Here is a 23,267-nt window from a genome sequence, read left to right on the forward strand (position 1 = left end):
TCTGTCCGCGACGACCCAAATGTGCTCCGCACGAACCAAGACCGAAGAAAGCGCGATGGGGCGATGTGCATCATGAGTTCTTGCCCCAGGGTGAAACGGTCAATACCTACAAGTTATGCGCAATTTGCGCGAAGCAATCCGCCAGAAACGCATGGATTTGTGGAAGAACAAAAATTGGCTCTTGCATCACGATAACACCCCTGCTCACACATCGTTGCTTGCGCGCGACTTTTTGGCCAAAAACAACACACTAATGATGCCACAGCTACCATATTCCCCAGATCTGGCCCCCTGTGACTTTTTCTTGTTCCCGCTGCGCTACGATTGACGAGATAAAGACGGCATCGAAGGAGGAGCTGAACAAGATAAAAAAATTATTTTTTTAAGTGCTTCGAAGATTGGAAAAAACGTTGGCACAAGTGCATAATATCTCATGGGTATTATTTTGAAGGGGGCAGAATAGATTTTAATTAATAAATAAATAAATTTTGAAAAAACACAAAATTCGCGATACTTTTTGAACACATCTCGTATTTACACATATGCAAGTACGCTTCAAGCAAATGGGTTGGCTCATGACAATACCGCATCATGTAACGAGTCACGCGCTTTCTAATACAAACCTAACAAATACTTGTCCTTAAATGAGTACATAAGTACTTGAAAATACACGCAATTTTATATATGTATGCATGCATATATAAGAGCATACTCATCAATTTTGCATATTATTATTATTCATTCTTCTTTGTATCGCCATTTCAAACAACTTTTGTGCCACTGAATTCCGTCGGGTCTTCACAGAACACCGGATCTTCTTACGCCACTTTCAATGATATCTGTGGGCTTTTGACAAAACAATTTATGTAAAGTCACAGAGAGAAAGACGTTTTGCTTGAAATTAATATAATAAATTTGGAGTTATTATAGAAAAGTTTAATATTTTATTTAACTTTTGTTAAGATCTTTACTCAACGGCTACGATAAGAGGTTATATTGTATATTTCGCGAAGAGCAATAAACTCAGTGTCTTACTGAAAATGTGCTAAGCCGATTTAAGTTGTTTTATCGGAACTATTTAGATATTATTACAATTTCGCTATAAACAAGGTGACACAAAATTAATCAACCTGTCAGAAGAATTAGTAAGACACTTGTGAACTAGAAAACTGCAGTGTACAAACAGGCAAGCAACGGATTGCGAAAAAGCTTCCATCACTCAAATATTTTTTTTAAGTTATCCAAAAATATAATTGGTGCCACCTTATATAAGTAAATAAGTTTCTATCCATACAACTTTTTTCCTAGTTTTTCAACTTCAAACGTTATGTGTAATTATATTTTATATATCTTATCAGAGGATTATCGTGAAATAGCGTGAATTGAAATTAAATATATGTATATATTTTTTTTGCATTATGCATTTGCATAGTTGTCCCTCTATGTAATTATTATCTTATTATTATGCGGTACCGTGATAGAGTGGCTGGCGCACTGGTCAAAATATTCTGAAAAAACTGATGTCAGATTTGGTAAATACTCGGTATATATTTTAACTACTCAAATAAAACCTTAGTACCCGTTTGGTGGCGCTAAGTTACGTTGGGTTCGGTTGAACTGGTTAACTTGCAGTCAGCCATAGACCAGTTCAATCCAAAGCGATACCTGATGTACACCATCGTACATTACTTATGTGTTTTGAAATAGTCCACCCGCATGGGGAAAGTTTCTATTGTGAATTTAAGGAGATATTTCCAACCTGCTGCTGAGATGACTTCCAATCCATCAAACTGTGGTACCCTAAATATTTTAAGGGTGTTTTGAATAACGCAGGACATCTGCAAAAGAGATGATCTACAGTTTCCCTTGAGCCCTCTACATTTCCTGCATTCCTCGCTGTCCGAGAGTCCTATCTTATCATCACACGCTGCTACTGGGCTATGCACCGTCAGCACGTCTATCATAGTTTTAGAATCTCTTTGTGTTAGTGATAGTATAAATGGAGTACGACTGTGATCGTCTTGTTTACACATAATCTTTGCATTCCTGCAAGTGGCCACACTTTCCCATCGTGTCTTAAGATGGCGCTAGAATCGATATATTATGAAAAAGCCTATTTGAGATGCGATTTAGTTCATACTTAAAATATGACTTAATTGCTTAAAATAAAATGTAATGCTGCTGGAGTGGCAGTTCTTGGCCGAACATAATTCCGGATCGTTCCGTTAACGTAAAACCGAATGCGGTAGGTCGGTCATCGCTTTTGTCGCTTTTTATTGGGATACGGTGGTGAGAATGTACAAAATTTAAGTTAATATAAATTGTAGGCTCTCTTTGAAAGCTTCATAGTAAGTTGTAGCTTCAAATGAATTACTGTCAAAATGTTAGCTTCAAAGCGTATAGTTTTATCAGACTGCTGACAACTCTTAGATAGAATCAAAGAGAATCGTCCTAAAATCTAAAAAAGCTTACTAATCTTATCTGTATAAGATGATTTTTTCCACTCTTTTTAAATCGTAAAAGTGTTGCCACATTAATTTGTAATATCTTCATTAAATGTGCAAGAATGGTTGAGTTAATAGTTTAGTTTTGAAATTTAGTAGGAAAGAAACTGTGGTTTCGCCTTTTATATTTTGAAGAAAAAACAAAAAAAAATATCAATACAAAATAATTTTCAGGTAAAGTTCATCAACGGTGCTAAGAGTTCTAGATCGAAAGCAAGAGCTGCATTTAAGTGAAAATTTGAGAGAAGTCCTATTCGAGGACATGAGCTAATTAAATGTTTATGGAAGCTATATCTAAATAAGCTACAGTTTCATTTTTAAAGCAGCTAGAAGTCGTCTATCTAATTTTAGAAAGTCTGACTGAACTGACTTTTCTATGCGAAAAAATCATATGATCTTCTGGTTTAAGATCATAATCGCTCGCTCACATACAGGTGAGTAATCCAACATTTTTTACAATTTATTCTTAGAAATTAAATAAAAAAATACCACAATTTGTCATTTTTACCCAGTACCTCTATTAATTTTTTTATAACAATTCCTGTCCCATTTCCATTTTCAACTATCAGACAAAAAGAGCGACATCCTTTGCATTTGTAGCCACCTACCTTACACATGAACACACATAAGCACTAGTACTTCAACCTGCTGCCCTATCTACGAGCCATTGAATCACTATGCAATTTTTATTCATTTCAATTTAAGCTATTTCACTCACTGACTGCAGGCAATCAGCGATTTGCTTACTCGTCACCGCATAATGAATTTAAATTAACTACAATAAAAATACATATACATATGTAAATAAATACTACACATACATAAATATATATATATATTTATATATAAATATATTCACCTTTGCTGTTAGTGCCTTTAAGACTTCTATATATAAAACGTAGTATGTATATATAGAATTGAAGGCATTTGTATGCGAATATGTAATCTTGAACTTTTTGCTTGCTTCTTGTTATAGGAGTATGAGTATAGAAATGTTTTTTTTTGTTTATTTTTTTCTGTTGTTATTGTGGTTGATCTTGCTGCGCTTTTTTGCAGTCAACTAAGTTGTTGTGGTTGTTATTGCTGTACTTGTTGCTGTTGCTGACGTTTTTACTATAGTTTAATAAACAATGATTTGTTAGGGCAATTCAAAAAATTTGCAGCTTCTGATTTCTCTGCGCATACTACATACATATATAAAATTGACGTTGTAGTTGTTGTTGTTGTGGTTGTTCTTGCTGATGTCGTTTTATCTGTTGGTATTTAAGTAATAAATTTGTTATTTCCGTTTTTCTTTTTTAGTTTCAAAATATTGAAATTCGTTGCAATTTGTTGGCTGTGTGTTGCTGCTGCTGCTGTTTTGTTATAAATATTTCTTTCTTTCTCCCTTATTGTTGTTGGAATTACACTGCCGTACACATAGCTGAGCTTTCTAATTTAATGCAACGTTATTCGCATTAATATATTGATTGCTCTTGCAGTACTTTTTTTTTATTTCAAAATATGTCTTTTGAAAATTCCATTATTTTATTAAAGTTTTTTTCATATATATTTTAAAACACAAAATTTTTATGTATGTATTTTTTCTGAACAGTTACTAGCTCACTAAATTTATTGGGAGAAAACACTGCATTTAGCAAATTTGATACATACTTGTCTAAGAGATTTCTTTTTTTCCGGGTTTTGAAAGCAAAATCACGTGGTAGCTTAACTTTGAACTTTTTGGAAATTGATTGTTTTTTTCTTTTTTGCTTTTTTTTTTGCTTTCCAAGTTTGCAGTTACTTTTCCTTAGTAAGCTAATAGCTTTTGATTTAAAATTCAGAACCTTCAAAAATCACTGCTCACCAAAAATAAACTTAAAAAGGTTTCGCTGTTTTCGGTTCCGAATTTCGCTTTTTTACAAACAGCGATCTCTCATAGATACTAATACATTCATGTATTTAAATAATATATTGCTTTATTTTGTTTTTATATAGAAATTTGTTCCCTCTTTCTCAATTATTTATATATTTTTTTTAATTTTTTGCTGCTAAATCGCACTTTTTACTTTTGATTTTGCATCAAAATTCACGCTGCATTTGCCGTTATCACCGTCGTTTGTCGCTCGATGCTGCTACCGTTATGCCCGCTTTTCTATTCCACACAGTCTTCACAGCGCGCCTATCAACCAATTTTCCTTTCGTTTAACGACAATACACATTCGTGCTTGACGTTTTACATACAAACTAGCATTGATTTTATTTTCACACTGAACACGAAAAGTCGCTCGTGTGCTAACCCAACTCGCTCCAATAGACAATATTCGGCGTTCGAGTTTCCTAGGTGCGCATGTTTCCCAAACATCCATGCGCACATATGACAAGCAAATGCATTATGTACACATATGCAGCTACATAGTATGTATGTATTCACCGTTGTACTCTCATGCTCACACATCTACTTTTCGTCCGTCCATTTCCGTTCCTCCCTACACACTCGTTCTTGACAATAGCCGTTTTTCAGCGCACGTTTTTTAATACCTTTATATGATATTTTTTTTTTTCATTTTTTTTATTCGTAAAAGTTTGCTTCGCCCTCCCATATTATCCTCTACAGAAGTGTTCAGCAGAGGCGCCCATAGTAAATGCCCATAGTTCATTTTGTCTTCGCACAAGTGCCCACAATGAAACAAAAACATATATATGTATGTATGTGCATTTATATTAATGTATATATTTTACGTTGGTGTGCCTTTGCCTACTTTGCATAGTTTGTTTTGTTGTTTTGCTGTTTTTTATTAGGGCAGTAGGTTCTTACATATACCTACATATGTATATATGTATAGATGTATATGCAAGAGCACCCGCCAATTCGATCCTACGCTAAGCAACAACAGCTTGACACATCTTCCTATGCAATGCAATTCTCTCGCTCTCATGCTTTTTAACATCCACATAATACTCTTGGTTCCGCATACGCAGCGTAGGTTGGGAAAAGCACCATGTGCCGTTCGTTACAATCAGCCCTTGTACTCACAAGTACAAAATTACGTTGATGTTTTGAATATTTTTGTTTTATTTTTGCCATATTTAGTCTCAAAATTTTGAGGGAGTTCTTCAGTTGAGTATAACTATTGGAAAGAGCAGACACCAAGAGTTTGTGTTGCATGTTAAGAGTCAAAGCTCTTTCAATGCGCATTGCAAGGAGTACCTTATGGCTCAAAGAATTGTTTTTTTTTTCAGTTTACTTGATACAATGCGTATGCAGTATTTGTGCATATTCTCACGTGGGAATAGGAAATAAACCTAATGCTTCATAATTAGGTTAGCCATTATAGCAGAACTAAAATTGAAACGAATCAATAATAAACATTAACAATAACGAAAATTCTAAAATACTTAGGTACGTTGTACAGGTTGATCGATTCGTAATAGAATCAGTTCTATTGTGTTTTTTATAAAAATCGAATAGTAGTATTTAGCGGATAAATCTTCGCGTGCTTTAAGTGGAGAAACTGTATCTTTTTGAAAACATTTCATCACTATTCTGTCTCCATATTTACATATTTTAACCAGCAACTAATTATTGAATACTTTTTTTACTAAATAAAGCAAAAAATATTTTGAGTGATGTAAATCTTTATTTTGACCTGTACGCGCTCCATTGCGCTTGGCTGTTTGTATACTGCAGCTGTCTTGTGTTCGCATTTGTCTGTGGTGTCTGCAGTTCACATGTGTCAAAAATGATTGACAAAAATGATTAATTTTACGCCACCATGTTGTTGTTGTTTTAACAGTAATAGAAGCCCCGTCAGTGTAGGGTATATCACCGGTCGTCTGTGTCGGGATAATCTAAAGGTAGGCCCAGAAAACGTGGTGTTTCGACAGGTGGGGTCCAGACGGTGGGGTGTTAGATGAGTAGGTTTTAAAGGGCATATGAAAAGGTGGTTAGTGTCGTGCAGGGTACCTTCACATGCCGGACATAAGTTTGGTATGTCGGGGTCAATTCTGGATAAGTAGGAGTTTAACCTGCTACAGTATCCTGAACGTAGTTGTGCCAGTGTTACGCATGTCTCACGGGGAAGCTGGAGCTCTTCATCTGCAATAGGCGGTGGTTGGACTCCGATTACGACATTCACAGGACGGCAGCTTAAGAAGGTGGTGACGCCACCTGCTGTGATTGTAGAAAAAACGTTTTTGCATTCTGCATGGCGACAACAAACCTTCGCATCGAGCAAACATTTTGAATAAATGCAAAGCAAGAAATGTCAAAAATATGCCCGATCGAGCATCGCATTCACTAGATTTGGCCACTAATAGTATGAGTTATTTCGTTTCCAACAACTGGCAGGCAATATCGGAGAGCGCATTAAAAAATGTTTCAGAATTACTTCAGATTAAGGCAAACATATCGACAAGTTTATACTACATCCAAAGGGAAAGTGCTTTGAAGGCGACACAATAAATTTTGAACTAGCCGAAAGCCTCTGCTGCTAACGCTGTGTCTGCTTCAGTTTACCTAATAATTTATTATTATGTGAGCTTTTTAAAATAAAAATAAAATAAAAGTAAAAATAAAATTTTGAACTTGATGATAGTTCTCATTTGATTTATTGAAATTGAATAAGTACTCCCAATTATAAGCAGATACAAACATACATATACACCCGACTTAGCTCTCCAAAATCAAGGATTATGTTCATACAGAGGATATTTTTCCTTAAAGCAAGGTTCTGCAAATTACAAAATAATAACTTACGAGTAAGCGCTCATTCGTGTTTACCCTTTCTGTCTCTCTCTTTCTCTCTCTCTCTCCCTCTACATACTTGTATATGTGTGCTGTGTTTAATTTGATAAATTATGTTATTTATGTGCAATACATACATATGCTTCCGCAAGATATCAATGTAGATGCCAAGCGATCACAAATGAAAAGCTTTCAAAACTGATTTGGTTGATGTTGGTTGATGGTAGGCAAATGCGATTTAAGCTTGGAAATCTGGTGAAGATAGAAATGGTGAAGTTAATATAATGAATATGATGTATACGTTTATGTTGACTATTTATGTAAATAAGACAAACTTTAGTGTGTGTGTACACATGTACATAAATATTTGTGTTTATAAGTATATAATATACATGTATGTTAGTAGTGTAAAATATATTTAAAATTAGGAAAGCGTTTGTTGCGGAAATCAGGAGGAATATCAAATGTGTATGAGAAAAAACATTATAAATGCATATATACAGGGCGAACCAAAGGCAAATGTATTTTAAATCATATGTAATTTTAGCGTCTATAGATTTCTTGTGATAAAAATATTGACTCTTAGTCTCGTTCCTAACTAGAACAACAAAATAAGTGGCTTTGCGCTTAAACGAAGTGAGCGATCAAGGCGAGTGATCTTTTTATGAAAAGAATTGTCGGACAGAAAAAAATTTAAGAAAAAAATGAAAATAAAACCTACGATAGATATGAAATTTATTCGCACGAAAATAAAAATACTCATTTTTGATTATTTAAGTAAAATTTGATAGGCTACCAAAACTGACTCTATTTTTGTGATGTTGTCGTTGTTGTTATAGCAGCATAAACAATCCCCATACATATACTGGGAATGCTGCTGAAATGACAGTAAACCTAGTCGTTCCGGTTACGTAAAACTGACTGTCGTGGGAGCGCTATTTTTGTGATCTCATTATTTGGTAAGAAAGAAGTAAGAAATTATTTAGTGTAATAAATTTGAATTATAAAACTACGATTAATAACATCTTTACAAAAAATGTTCAAAAAAGCAATTTATCAAACCTGAAACACCAACTAACAATATCCCTCGAAAATCGTTTTCTTATATTTTTCTTATAATATCAATCGATAATATTTTTGTAGAAAAACCATTTTTTTTTAATTTGTTAATATCTTTAAATCTTTTAATTTTAATGAAAATGAAGCATAAACGAAAAATTAAAAATTTAATTACCTTTAATTTTCATATAATATGTAAGGTGGCCCAAAATTAATTACTCAGTTTTATTATGAATAACTTTTTTATTAAATTAACTAAACTCGATTTTGAGTGATTGAAATCTTAGCACAAGGCATGAATTTGATGTCTTAGTCCAAATGTGCGCACTCTTTGGGCCACCATTTTTTAACTTAACCTAATCTAACCTAACTTAACTTATGGAAATCTTTATTTTGACCTTTATGCGCTCAATTGTTTGTCTGTTTGTATAGTTCATAAGAGTAGCTGTCTAGTTCCCAAGTGTTAAATAAGACTGACGTATGACGCCATTTGCAAAAATTATTAATATTCCGGTAGTATGATTAATTGTGTGCCACCTTGTATATATGTATATATGGCTTCTTATGATCGGTTAACGAATTCTCCAGATAATAAAAACTTTTATGAACTATCTCTTTTTTCTTAAATCCAAAACCGTTTCGAAAATGATATGGGCAGGAAAAAAATTATGTGAATTTTCGGACTCGGTAAAATCGGTACATTGGACTTGCATGGTCTGGTATTTGGTTTTTTTTTTTTGCTGTAAACTAGTGTAATCATAGCAGAAGTTATCATACGATGCGTACTGACTCAAACATGACACAAACTCGCCAAAGATCTGAACAATTCAACAATTTTGTACGAATACCTCAAAATATTCGGTTACAAGACCCATTTGATCAATTACTTCGAGCCAAACAAACATCCACTCTGCCAGCAACTCTAATTGGATGTCGAATTTTGCCGAAAAATTATATTTTCGGAAGAGACTCATTTTCATCTCAGCTGGTATTTTCACAAACTAAATTAGCATATTTGGAAATCGAAAACCCCGCACTTGATGGTCGGCAAGCCAATGACATCGTAGAGTGGCAGTTTGATGTGTATTTGAAGTGAGGTGGCATCTTTAGAAAGATTTTTTTTCGTTAATTTTGTTAAAAACTCCATTATGGGTAATTTTAAGCACTACGAAGCCATGACTAGCATCCATGGAGAACTGAAACTAAAGATAAGAGCTTCGATAGTCATTGACATTAGCAGAATCGCGCAGAATGTCATAAAACCCTCAAGCAAACGAGTTTTAGAGCAGGAATTTGATCCCGTTAGACTTTTGTTTTGTGTGTTGGGTTGATTGCGTTGCTTCACTGCCAGCAACATAAATGAAATCGTGTTTCATAAATAATGGGAATGTTTATTCTTTCTATATAATCCAGTATACTCCTACTTACGCATATCCCACAAAAAAAGAGTTTTCTTCGTTGCGTATTTTCTTCCATAGAACAAATTTCGATCATTCTTTACAAGGAAAAAATGGACAAAAAAATTGTCAAAAGTTGTCAGCAAAAAAAGTTGATACAAATCATTACGATTTCTGAGCCACTTAAAAGTGACACTTTATACTTGCCCTTTCATCCTACAACAATAAAAACATATAATACAAACTTCGTTTAAATTTGAAGAAAAAAAATTCTGACTAAAAAGATTAAAATTGGGTTAGAATTTTTAAGAAATAACTGCAGAATTATCCGGATATAATCACCGTCTAAGACGCAAGAAATTTTATTTAAATACCATAGGCAGGAAGATGACGAATTTTCAGTGATTGCAAGCGGGAAATGCTGAATTAAATCGTGATTTTTTGTCTATTTATAGCTGTTAATACAAATAAATCTCAAGGAAATACAATTTTTAAACTTTTTTAAAAGAGCATCACAACTAAGAAAAAAAATTAAACAAAAATATATGTAGGTGCAAAATAAAAACAATTTTCTTAGAAATTGAGGAACTTTTATTGTAGTCAAATTTTATAATAAACAAGTTTTTACTTCTTTCAATACGATATTTAAAATTGCTCCAGATCCTGGGATTAATATAAATTAGTCTCGTAAATTCTGGGACCTGAAAAATACCGACATCCGGGTATTCGCATCTGTAGCATCAAGTCTCAATTATAGTCTGTAAAAATATTTGTTTCTGTAGACTAAATGAATAAATAAATAATTAAAATCTCATACAAGCGTTCATATGTTTAGCGTATACGAACAAGTATTCTATATAATAACCAACAGACATATGACATAATTTAAACAACAACAATTGGATTCTATTACGCGTATGAAAGACTGTTTGTACAAATATATGTAAGTACGTAAGAAATATGGCTAAACGCAGAATGTTTGAATGCTGAAGCTTTTAAGAGATTAATATTCGTATAGATGTGTTTGAGTATGTGTGGAAATGCTTGCGAAACGTTGGAACTCTCGAACTAGAGAAGTTAAGTAAAGAAACTCAAAAGCTAGATGCCTCAAGATTAAAACATGAGATACTCGCAGTATTCATGTGTGTGTATGTAGAATTCCGAGCGTAGAAAGATTTGACTGAAGAGATGAAAATTAAGAGCGCATACTGAATTTGAAAACAACACAATATAACAACTCAATATAATTATATTCGTGAGGGGCCAATATTGATTTTCAATGCTTTCGAGCAATACATTTAAAAAAGAGAAACTATCAATACAACTAAATATTGGAGCCTAACGAAAAGTTTTACAAACATTTAGAAAATTAAAGATTCCACACTCAATTCGCCTAAGAGAGTCACCTAGCGTCTGTAAGAGATTATGCAGAGAGCTGAAGAGGACACACACATTGGCTATATTTTTTTTATATAACAAATATCAATATTTTTTTAAGTAAATTTGTATGTATGCTGGTGTGTGTGTGTCTGTTAAACGAAGGAGCTTTTATTAGAAGATTACCAAGATTTTTGTCAAAGCTATTATTATAGGTTTCTTAGTCAGTTATACTTTTCCAAGTCAGTATCTTAAAAAAATCTTTGCAGGCATACATATTTACATATGTACATCTAAGAATTTGTTATTATTGTTTGCTTCAATTGACTATTAGGCGCCTCGTTGATTGGAGGTGTTATTTAACTGTAAGAAAATGTAAATTCTCATATAACCAAACTGACACTTCGTTGGGGCACACGAAAGAGCAGAGTATCTCTCTAAGCAAGCTTCGCATTGGTGGCTCTCTCTAACAATTTTACTGTGCTTATACTCGCATACGTGCTACACACTTGTGTAGCGTGCATGCATTCATCGGCAAATGTACGTATCTACATATGTATGTGTATGTACACAGATATGAGTTTATATACAATTCGATACAAATATGACTTTATATTGTTGCTATGTTTGGCTGCTGCTGCAACCACCGAGCACCAAGTCTCGCTGCTTTGACACACTTTTCGATGACGCAGTTGCGCATCGTCAGAAGGTTGTGCAGTGGAACAGTGGGGCAGGGTGAAGGCAATGCGTACACAACACTCCAGCGCCTACATGTAGGTGTGCGTGTATGTATTTACATACATATGTACATATGTGCGTTTATTCTCAAGTTGGCGCAATGTGTATTAAAGTTATTTATTTTTGAATGTATGTTTGATATCGATAATTCACAGCATTGGCAGAAACCGATAAAACAATGATAAAGTTTGTCAATTATTCATTGCATTATTTTCATTGCATTTATATGAATGAACATACATATGTATATTTAATTAGGCTTATTTTTACTTTTACCAGCTGACTGCCTAAACCTTCAACCACCTTCAACCACCTGGAACCAAATCAGACATATAGCGGCTGACAAAAATCGTTGGAGAACATTTGTTTTCGCTCTATGTTCCGACTAGGATAATGCATATTATTATGATGTTTTTCTTATATAGTTTGTTTATTTGCAATTGGAAATGCCATCTAAATGTATAATTTATCAAGGTATAAAAAATATATATATATACATATATGAAGGCAGATACTGTTTTGAAAAGAAAAAAATGCTTTGAATGGCGGTAAGATTAAATTGGACCCCTTCTGACAACACATATCTATGAGGAGCTTTTTCATGGTAGAAATACACTTAGAGGTTTGACATTGACTGCCGAACGGTGACTCCTATTAGGAAAACTTTTCTATCAGTGTGGTATTTCTTGCCCACACACTATTTCGAACCCGAGCACTACGGAATAGCAGTCACGCACCAACCGAACCAGCTACTGCGGTCGCTATGTAACTTTAACAAAAATTATAAGAAATTATACCATCACTTTTTCCAATCGTGCACTAATAATGGCCCACTATGATTCAAAGTTATTAAATCACTTCGATTTACTACAAATTTAGACAAATTACTTAAGACAAGTCATTTCGAAATGTGCAACTGTGTTCCTTATTTCCCATCGTTAAGAAACATTCACCCTTATGTTTGGCAGTGCGATCACTTGTCGGATCCAGCTGCTCTGGAGAGAAAATTCGATAAAATAAATTTCTTTGCCAGTCCTGCCACTTGTGCATTCATTAGTGATAGCAATAAGGACTCCTTAAGATAGAGCACCTCAACTTGGTCCTCAAACGAGGTGAAAGTGAACTGCCGATTCACTGAAATCTCTCCCAATTTCATTTATGCAAATTCATCTACATACATATTCGTTCGCTTTGAGATTGCTGTGAATTGAAGTAAGAATAGAAGTATTTTGTAAAACAAAATGCTATACGAGTGCAACATTTTGCGATAGTACCAAAAATTATTGATTACCACATCGCGACATCGTGAAAGTATTTCTGGTTGAGATTTTACAATCAAATAAACAAGAAAGAGAATGGCGTTAAAACGGCGTAAGAAAAAAATCAGCTAATTCTGGAAAATTTTCTGAGAGTAAGATAGCGGTTGGCGTATATCTTCTGTACTCTTTACACCGAGGTTTTAAACTATCTTTAATTTAACCACATATTTGTATGCAAGTGATCCCCAAATTAGTTATAGCTAGAGCTATTTTGCACGACAAATGCAAGGATAAGAACTCAGCGATGTTTAAAAAACATCTTTGCTCGATAAAGCAAAGTTGCTATCCATATTCGAGTGGCCTCACGAAGCCAAACAACGCCATTTCTGAGAGACAGTAGCACCGAAATGAATGTTAATGGCTACGTGAAAAAGTTTTGAAAGGTGTCTTTGGACTCATGGACAGCCCAACATTTCGAGGAGTGAGTTGACGTTTGAAAAAAGCTCGGTCCGAACTATGTATAATGGATGAGAGGCAATGTGTCACACGTCATTTGCTAGATGCAATTGCTAGATGGCCACGGTTACGTCAGTAAATCAGCTGATTTTTTCAAAATTACTGAGAGCCAGTTAACGAGCTAATGTTGGCCACACCACTGCATTTTGTACATCGTGAGTTTTGAACCCGCTTTGAAAGTCAACACAAGGTAATATCACAGTGTAATATCACATTTGCCGAAGAAGGCTCTTCTTCATGAATGGAAGAAGAATCTTCCGATTCAGAGAATCGAAAATTCGGAGGTTGAAAAATCTATTTTTTTTTTTCTTTTTGATTCAGTGCAATTTAATTCTACTTAACTAAATAAACACAGCATTGAAAAAAGTCGCGTTCATTGTAATTTCAGAAAAGAAATATTTTAGGCAAACCCTAACCCCAAATTTGGAATTTGCAAAGAAGTTTTTCTTTATTGACGAATTCAAATTTTCTAATATAGTTGTTTTCATTTACTACATTAGATATATGTTTTTGTTGGTTAAAAAAAAATTGAATGAAGTTTAGTTCTGAAGTAGAGTGGGCGTATATGTATGTGTAAATCCTGTAAGTACATACATACATATGTTTTATTTAAAAACTTTACAGTTGAAATATTGCATTGAAAATTTGTATATAAAGTTCCTATGTATTTATTAAAATAGTGATTTCCCAAGCCTAGGATTTCCTTCAATCCTCAAATTCCATTGAGTGTAAAAAGCTGCGTTTATAAATATGTGAAAGCTTGTACTTGAAAAGATTCATTAATATAAATGTAAATGTATGTGCATACGGATACACATATAGATATGTATAAAACCCCATCGCACATCCTTTCATCTCTCAGCATGACATTTGACCATTGGAATTTTTCCCTTGCAATGCTGTTCCACGCATGCGCCGCGCAAAAAGTCAACTCAGGCAGAGCGTCTATCGTCACGTTGGTTTCCACTGACCCAACTAGAAAAGAACCATCCTAGCCAAGCCACTACTCCACTGTCAGTTTATGCTTGGATGAAGTAAGTATTTATGTATGTGTGTGTGTATATATACATATTTGCTTTGGTAGCGATGTGACGGCATTTAGGAAGCTACTGATATTTTTCAATTGAATGTACATATGTATGTATGTGTGTGTTTCATATATGTACATTACTATGAGTCTGTGAAGCTATGGAAACGACCCTAGTATAGGAAGCCAAAAAAAATGTTATGCCTTTATTGAAATTTCCTACTCGCTTGACTGATGAAAATTGATTTCATGCTGCAGCTTTAAATCAATTAACGGCAATTTTGTTTTTCTTTCTTGCTACGTTATTGTTTTATTTGCGTTAGTTACTTGGAAAAGCGCAGCAAGCTTGATGGTTTTTATTTGCAATATATGTACATATAATACTTTTTATGTGAGAAAGGGGCAGTTTTGTTGTTGGCATTGCATTTGGTATTGATAAACGTTAAATGCAGCACTTAAAGCATTCGCTGGTATTGGTTTGCCGCCAATGGCTACGTGTTTTATTTTCAATTTTTTTGTATCAATCACACTAAGCAACAAAATCAGAAAAAAAAACTTCATACCATATTTTCAAATAAATTTTGCTTATGTATTGTGATTTAGGTAAATTCACTTAATTGCTTACAACTTCATAACGACTTGACTATATGACCGAAAAATCAAGAATTACCTTTTAATTTTTGCACTCAAACTATCGATGTTAAACGAAGACTACTAAACTTTGTTTCAAATTGTGCGATTAAGCGTAACTTAAGATAAAGGCATTTTTATTGGGTTGGGGAATAAGTTCATAGCGTTTTTATATTTTCTTTTATTTTACAACGTTTTTTTTCGCAATTTGGCAAATGCTAAGTATTCAGTCGGTCGAACACCTTCTACTCTATACAATTATGTTAATTGTATTTTTGAGTTAATCAATTTTTTATTAGTTTTGAGGTTTAGAAATGGAATAGCCAGGAGGCAAAAATGAACATTTTCGACACCTGCTCTTCTTTGCTTTTCATCGAGGTCAAAAGCTGCCGAAGCAGCCCGGAAAATTTGCGACGTGTATGGCGAATATGTCGTAGGCGAGTCTACAGCAGGGAAATAGTTTACAAAGTTCAAAAATGGCGGCTTTGACGTCGATGACACTTCCGGCAGTCAAAGGCCTTCTGAATTCGATGAAGAACGTCTCAAATCACTTTTGAAGGAGAGCGGTCGCCAAACCAGTCGCTACGCAAAATTAATCAACCTATCGGAAGATTTATAATTTTGCAAATGGTGTCGTACGTCAATCATATTTGACACTTGTGGACTAGACAGCTGTAGTATACAAACAAACAAACGCGTAAGTAAAAAATATTCAAAAGCAAAATTGACGATTAATATTGCGCCACCTTGTACATGCATACATGTATATTTCCTCTCAGCGTCAGAAGAAATTATACACCATACACCACACATTCGCAAGTTTTGACTATTTAATTATCTTTTTTTATTATTCTTCTAATTTTTGTATACAAATATATTTTATACTACAACAAAACCCATGTAACGCAAAGTTTCAAACTTTGTACAAAAATTATAAAAATTCTGCAAATTTTCACACTTTCGAATAAGAATTAAACAAATTTTTTTGGTATACAGTTTCATAGTCCATTAAATTTTAGTGTAATAAAGTGTAAGTTTTAAATGGCTCAAAACTGATTTTTAATAATTTTTTTTTCTCTGAAGTGTCACACATTTTCTCCATTTAACGAAAGCACGATACATTTTTCATACATATTTACATATATATGCATATGTATATATAAATTAGATTACATATACAACATGGCGCAAAATTAATCATCCCATTTTGTTTTTGAATAACTTTTCTACTAAATAAAAAAATGATTTTAAGTGTTGAAAGTTTTGTTTGGACCTTTACGTGTTCCATTGTTTGTCTGTTTGTATACTGCGGCTGTCTAGTTCACAAGTGTCAAATATAATTAATGCACGATGGCATTTTCAAAAATTATAATTCTTCCGATAGAGTGATTAATTTTGTGCCACCTTGTAAATGAAACACGAAAAAATGTTAAATTATAGAAAAAGTAGACTCAAAAATAGTGACCGCTGAATTCGAACAGGTTTATGCATGACTACATGCGATAGGTTCGAGCTCGAAGCCCACTGTAAACAACTACCGAATTACAGAAAAAAATTATTTTAACAATCACCGGCCTTCGGCAGGAAATGGCAAACCTCAAATGCATTTTTGTCATAAAAACCAGCGTTCATTCGGGGGCGGCATAAAAATGATTATTTACTTCTTTATAAGAAAACATCAAGATGCACGCCATAAATTGGAGGAGGGGTTTGGCTAAACACCTAAGGATCTACGCGCCAATTATATAAAATATAAATATAGTTTACAAGTGTGTAGGAGGTGTAAACTACGGACAAAAATTTGTTTGAGATGAAAATTCATATTGCTTATGTGTTATGTACCGCTTAGAAACTTTTTAACTTTTTTTTTTTGCTATCTTTGTTAACATCGATTTTTTAGATATGCAAATATGCACAGTAGATAAATATTTCTACAAATGTGCAGATGTATACATATGTACTATGTATGTAAATTTTTCGTTTAATGTATGTATCTGTGCGTTTTATGTAACCATCTTGACGCTACGCGAATGATTTGCTCAGCTGCAACAAAAAAAGGCAATAATAATAATGATAACACAGCAACAAATAATATGCGTATGTGTGTAAGTATAACTCGACGGGCAATAGTTTTAAAGAGCAAAACATCAACAGCAACAAAGCGTGCTTTGCCCAACACTTGCGCATACAACCAAACACACACAAGCGCATGTAATTATAAAATGTGCTTTCGTGGGCATATTTAAACGTTTGGCATTGAAACGAAAGTTTGTGCTGCGAGCAAGGCAATAAATTTGTACGCAAGTGTGTGTCTGTGCATATGTATTTGTTGGCAGCATGTGCTTGAGTATGTGCTCTCTCGTTCACTGTCGCTGCTGCCGCCACCTTCTTTACAATACAGCAGGTTGCCCAGAGTGCTCGACCAACCGGCTACCGTTTGGCTCGGTGTCGTCAGTTTGAATTGTATAAATACATATGTACGTATATATTTTTTATTATAAATTTCAAAGGCACATGTATGCCCCACACACGCAAATACACGCACACCAATTTGCATATGGGTTTGCTTATTTGTCACTCATATGCATGCAACGTAGCGCGCCAGCTAATACAAGTGGGGCCTAACTTCCCAACTGACTAATAACTGACTGACCCAACGTTCGCTCTCGCACCCTTCCCCATCTCTTTTTGTCTACCTTTAAGGCGACCTACAAGCGATCAACCATGCACCTAATTTGGTCCAAGCTATCGACTTAGTCAGGTACAAGCTACTAGTGTGTAGTCTTTCAACTGAGCCAAAGCGCTCTTAGGCATACGCAACACATGTGAACGCATATGTATATGTACATATGTATGTATGCATGCATGAACATACTAACAAATCATTCATTGATCGCTCAATAAGCCAACAGGCCAACCGACCAGCCGACCCACTGACAAATAAATAAATTGCCCCAGCGGAGTTCACAGGCAAATGCATTTAAATTGAGCGCATTCTCGTTAAAAGCAATATTTTAAAAGTTAAACTGCATACATACTTCTTACGAATGTATATGTGCATATGAAGTTAGTATAGTTTTAAATATTGTTATCGGTTTTTTCTGCATGGTGAGTATATAAGTTTAACTTTTTAAGTTGTTTTCAAATGTTTCATATGTGGATATATATGTATGAACAACACATATTAATTATTTTTACTCTCTTTTTGACACTGAATGTTACAGCATCACAGCTGTTTGTCTTGTCTCGAGCCAATTTTTTTCAACAAACAATTTATTTAAAGAAAAAAAACGCACTTTTGAGTCACCACTCCGTAAATCACAGATTTCTTTTAACTATTTTCTCTTGTTGTTTTTTATTTGTATTTTCTTTGTATTCATTAATTTTCAATTAACTTTTAACTTGAATTCTCAAAACCACTTCACTTTGCTTTATTGGTAACCGTTAGCATAGTCGTTGATAGAAAAATAAAATCATTGTTAATTGTCACTAATGAAATGCTTTATCCGCCATATCAACGCACAATTTATTACAGAACAAAAATATGTTCATACGTATATAAATATGTAAGTATGCACGTATGTACATATACACAAATATAAACTAGTTATATACTTCTACTTGTTAAATGAAAATTGTGTATTCTAGTAATAATAGGAAAATACGATTGAAATATATACTAGCAACCAGATTGAGACAGAAACGTACGCTTACGAATGCGATTAAATCGAAAGTGATGATGGCGAGTCAATTTCTCAACGGAAAGCAGCCGTTTATGATTCCACAAGCTCAAATCACTAGAAGCACTCACACGCTATTCAAAGGCATGCAATCCCTCTCACTCAGCTTGCTCTTAACATGCCCACAGGTACCAGTGTGTGTGTATGTATGCATATGTGCTTTTTACACTCTTCCGTTGATACACTCTTTCATATGATATGTTGTCTAGACGTTAGTAAAAATCTGCTGCGCTCTCAATTACAAATGTGACGAAATATGGGCACATGGCTTTCAGCTGATACAGCAAGCACGCTCTGCTCAGACTTACACATAAACGCCTACATATGCTTTGTTTCTAAGAGTATTAGCTCTCATCTGCCTCCAATATCTCAAAGCGCCAATATTATGTATACTCTCGCCAGAGCCAATTTCGGCTTGGTGTGTGCGCGAATGACAAAAGTTTTCATAACCGGTCGGGAGCGTTCATTTTGGAATTTGTGTTTTGCATGTCAAGAGCGTAACAACCACTTTACAGCTGAAAGCATATACGACGTCGCCACATGTGCGCCTCCAACGCCAGCCGCCAACCCAACATCAACTTAAGTGGGCTGCAGCAAATATTAACAAAATGAGTGAGAGAAAACAACACTTTCAATTTTTATAACTACGCAGTATACAAGATATAAGCAAGCAGTGCAAATTTATACAAGGTGTCGCAAAATTAATCACCCTACCGAAAGGTTTATAATTTTTGCAACTGGAGTCGGACGCCAATCATATTTGATACTTGTGGACTAGACAGCTGCAGTATACAAACAGACAAGCATTGGAGCGCGTAAAGGTCAAAATAAAGGCTTCCATCACTCAAAATCATGTTTTTTATTTAGTAAAAAATTTATCCAAGACAATATGGGATGATTAATTTTGCACCACCTTGCGCATATAAAACAAGGCGAATCTATACAAGGTGATGTTGTTTTATCAGCTGATTGGGGCTGATTGTCAAAGTGAGAGAATTTGTAGCTTCTTTCTCTCTTCTTCCTTCAGCTTCAGCTCTCCTTCAGCTGAAATTTGATATTTGTATTTGCAGAATGCAGAATTTTAAAATATAAAATACTACAGAATATAGAAACAAAATTTTAATTGTCGAAAATAAAATTCAGAATCACTAAAAGCCGAATAAAAATAAATAAATATGAATTCGCCTTAAATGTGCATAGAACTAGGGCACAGCATTATGGCGCACATTTTGGATTAGAATCTGCAGTTCAAGCCTCTACGGAAACTGCCCTGTAAGTTTAAGCAGAATTCTGTCATTGTAAGTTTAGACTGAATTCTGTCAGTAATAATCTGTGGCTTGAACTGTCAACATAGCACAGACACTGGGGTGTAGGTGGAAAAAGAACTGGCTGAAGCTCATGGCAAAGTGCTGATTATCGAGTGCATCGAGTTACCAAATCAGACAAAAACAAATTATAAACCAAAGTTTATGTATATATAATTGGCCTTATACCCTTTATTGGGTATTTGGCCGAGCTCCTCCTCCTATTTGTAGTGCGCGTCTTGATACAATATTATTCCACAAATGGTGGGACCTAAAGTTTTATGCCGTCTTCACATGGAGGGTGATCCTTTTATGAGGAGCTTTTTCATAGTAGAAATACCCTCATAGGTTTGCCATTGCCTTCCGAGGGGCGACCGCTATTAAAAAAAAAGTTTTCTATCATACCCGATGTTTTGAACCTGCACACTACCGAATGGTAATCACGCTTCAACGCATTTGGCTACAGCGGCACACAAGGTTTAACAAAGACTATTATGTGAATCTATGGAACACAAGTCCTAAAGATCGTTAATGTAGTCTGAACACTCAAAGGACAACCAATTGCTTCTTAAAAAGGCCAGAACCCAGAAGGGGATCCCTTCAATCCGCATATATATAATCAACAGCCCAATGTGTGTTTCCAGTGTGTAGAAAAAAGAGAATACAGAGCTTGTTCGGTTTATCCTGAACTAAGGAGACTAATTTTTAAGTCAGATGTGTTAGAAGTGGGCCATATACACAAATTCCGCAACCACAGGCAACCAACGTGTCTGTATTGTTCAGTCGTTGTTGTTGTTTTAACAGCATAGGTAGCCTTGTCAGTGTAGGCATATCATCGGTCGTCTTCGTCTAGCTCATCTAGGGGTAGGCCCAGGAAACATGCTTTTTCGACAGGTTGGGTCCAGAGGGAGAGGGGGGTTAGATGAGTCGGTTTAAGGGGGCATGTGAAGAGGTGGTTAGTGTCGTGCGGCGTACCTTCACATGCCGGACATGTGTTTGGTATGTCGGGGTCGATTCTGGATATGTAGGAGTTTAACCTGCTAAAGTCGTCTTAGGCTAATGCTACCGAGACTTACAATAACTCTGGGTCATCCAAAGTGCTTTTTAAACCAGGAAATAAGATGAGCCCAGTGAAATTATAAATCAATAGCGTAACACTGAATCCGACCATCACACGGATAAACGATGGTCTGAACTGAAGTCGATCCTTTGATAGTCGCGTTTAACTAGTCAAGAGTACTTCATACTGCCAATATAGCGACTCTGTTCGACGACATGCTGGGCTCAGCCCTCACATGTCAGGCTGAGCAATGGTTCATAAATTAACTGTATGATTAACTGTAAGCTTCTACAACAATAACACATACCTTTCCTATTCGATCATCCTGTCACCGGATATGCACTGTACAAACCCAATAGACGTTGTACGGTTTATCGGTCTCAGAAAATGGAAACGAAGACAACTATCGAACCGCCTTATTAGGTGGAATGAAAACAGAGTAAAATAATAATGAAAATGGGTTTATTGTTTTTCAAAATAGTCTCCTTTGAAGTCAATCCACTTCTGCATTCGCTTGAACAAATTTTCAAAGCAATTTTGCCACTCGGAAGTGGATACTACTAAACGAGCTGTTTAAAGACTTCAACAACTTCTTCAGGTGTTGAAAAGCGTTGGATGATCGATCATTAATTCGATCTTTAGTTTACTCAAAAACTCTATTGGGTGTTGGTGAAACATGATTCGTCTTCGGCGATTGGTTTCCCTTAATTCTCCAAAACTTCTGGCAAGCAAATGGCTGTATACCGCTCAGAACTGACTTTTTAAGTTTCTCTAGTGGTACAGTTGCGACATGACCAGATTTTCCAGCTTAAACGAAAAAACAGGCAACCATTTCTTTGAGGTGCTTCATCCACGAACAACTTTTGTTAGATTAAGATTGCCTTGGAGCACCCATACTGTCGATTGCTGATTTGTGTCCGGTTCATATGCATAAATCCAAGATTCATCACCTATTGCGATATGTTATCGACATGCTTTGAGCCACCGCGACTAAGTTTCTTCAACGCTTCTTTACACTAGTCGGCACGAGTTCTTTTTTGGGTGAGGTGCAGCGCACTAGACGGGGTTGCTTTACCGAGGTGGCAGCCCTTGGTCAAGAAAACCCGGAATCACTCCGATACGTAAAACCGGTTGCCACGAGAATGGGAGTCTACGGCGACCCTCTTTACCAACTGGACGAAGGAGGCCAAACTACGGTTTAAGGTGAAAATCAATGAAAGGTGAAAATCGATAGTTTTCTCTCCATCTTGACAGCAGTCGGCAGCCTTTGGAACCAAAGAAGTGTTGCTGGCGACCGTCTTTTCGCCTGGTACCAGTGATTCGCAGGGGACAAAGATCCACACCTATCAAAATACTGCTAACAGAAGAGCCTCGGGTTAGCTCCTGATGTCTTGCCTGCACACGCTTCACAATAAGCGTTCCATGCTCCCGGTGCACAATAAAATCCTCAGCAAGCGGTCAGCGCTTGGGTGTTACTGCAGGAATCACCCTGCAAGCATTTGCTAGAGCTTGGTCCACCTTTTAAGCGCGTCAGGAGGCATTCTTCGGTTACAACGACGAGACCACCATCACGCTCCCCAATGCCCTAATCGGAGTCCAACCTCCACCCAATGCTGGCGAAGATCTTCAGCTGAACTTACTGTCTGCATATTCTAATAGGTTAAACTCCTACCTATCTAGAATCGAACCCGACATTCTCAATAGATGTCCGGCATGTGAAGGTACCCCGCACAATAAAAACCACCAATTCACATGCTCTTTTAAGGCCTTTCGCTTAACACCCAACCTGTCGAAACAGCACACTTCCCGGGCCTACCGTTAGACGCGTTAGACGATGACGATCTGAGAGTACACCGTACGGGCAAGTTCCAATGAATTGCTACAGCAACCACAACAGCACTTTTTTCAATTTTCAAATTATTCGGTATCC

At 35.5% G+C, this 23,267-nt stretch overlaps 1 protein-coding gene across 7 annotated transcripts in view; it reads right to left on the reverse strand.

The window, feature by feature from the left end:
- The window catches only part of LOC128855018 (RNA-binding protein Pasilla), a 172,976-nt gene extending 153,958 nt beyond the window's left edge, over positions 1 to 19,018 (reverse strand). Inside the window, exons 1-2 of one of the 7 annotated variants that reach the window (XM_054089578.1) lie at positions 18,942 to 19,018; positions 7,368 to 7,482 (exon numbers count right to left, since the gene is read on the reverse strand). The gene's annotated coding sequence lies outside the window, so the exon portion shown is untranslated. Of the gene's footprint in view, positions 1 to 3,363; positions 7,307 to 7,367; positions 7,483 to 18,941 lie in introns of those variants that run through there. The other 6 variants (XM_054089575.1, XM_054089576.1, XM_054089580.1 and 3 more) reach the window with 6 other exon arrangements.
- Between the last annotated feature and the right edge of the window lie 4,249 nt (positions 19,019 to 23,267).

This window comes from Anastrepha ludens, chromosome 2, assembly GCF_028408465.1.
Source record: "Anastrepha ludens isolate Willacy chromosome 2, idAnaLude1.1, whole genome shotgun sequence".
NCBI classification, from domain to species: Eukaryota; Metazoa; Arthropoda; class Insecta; order Diptera; family Tephritidae; genus Anastrepha; species Anastrepha ludens.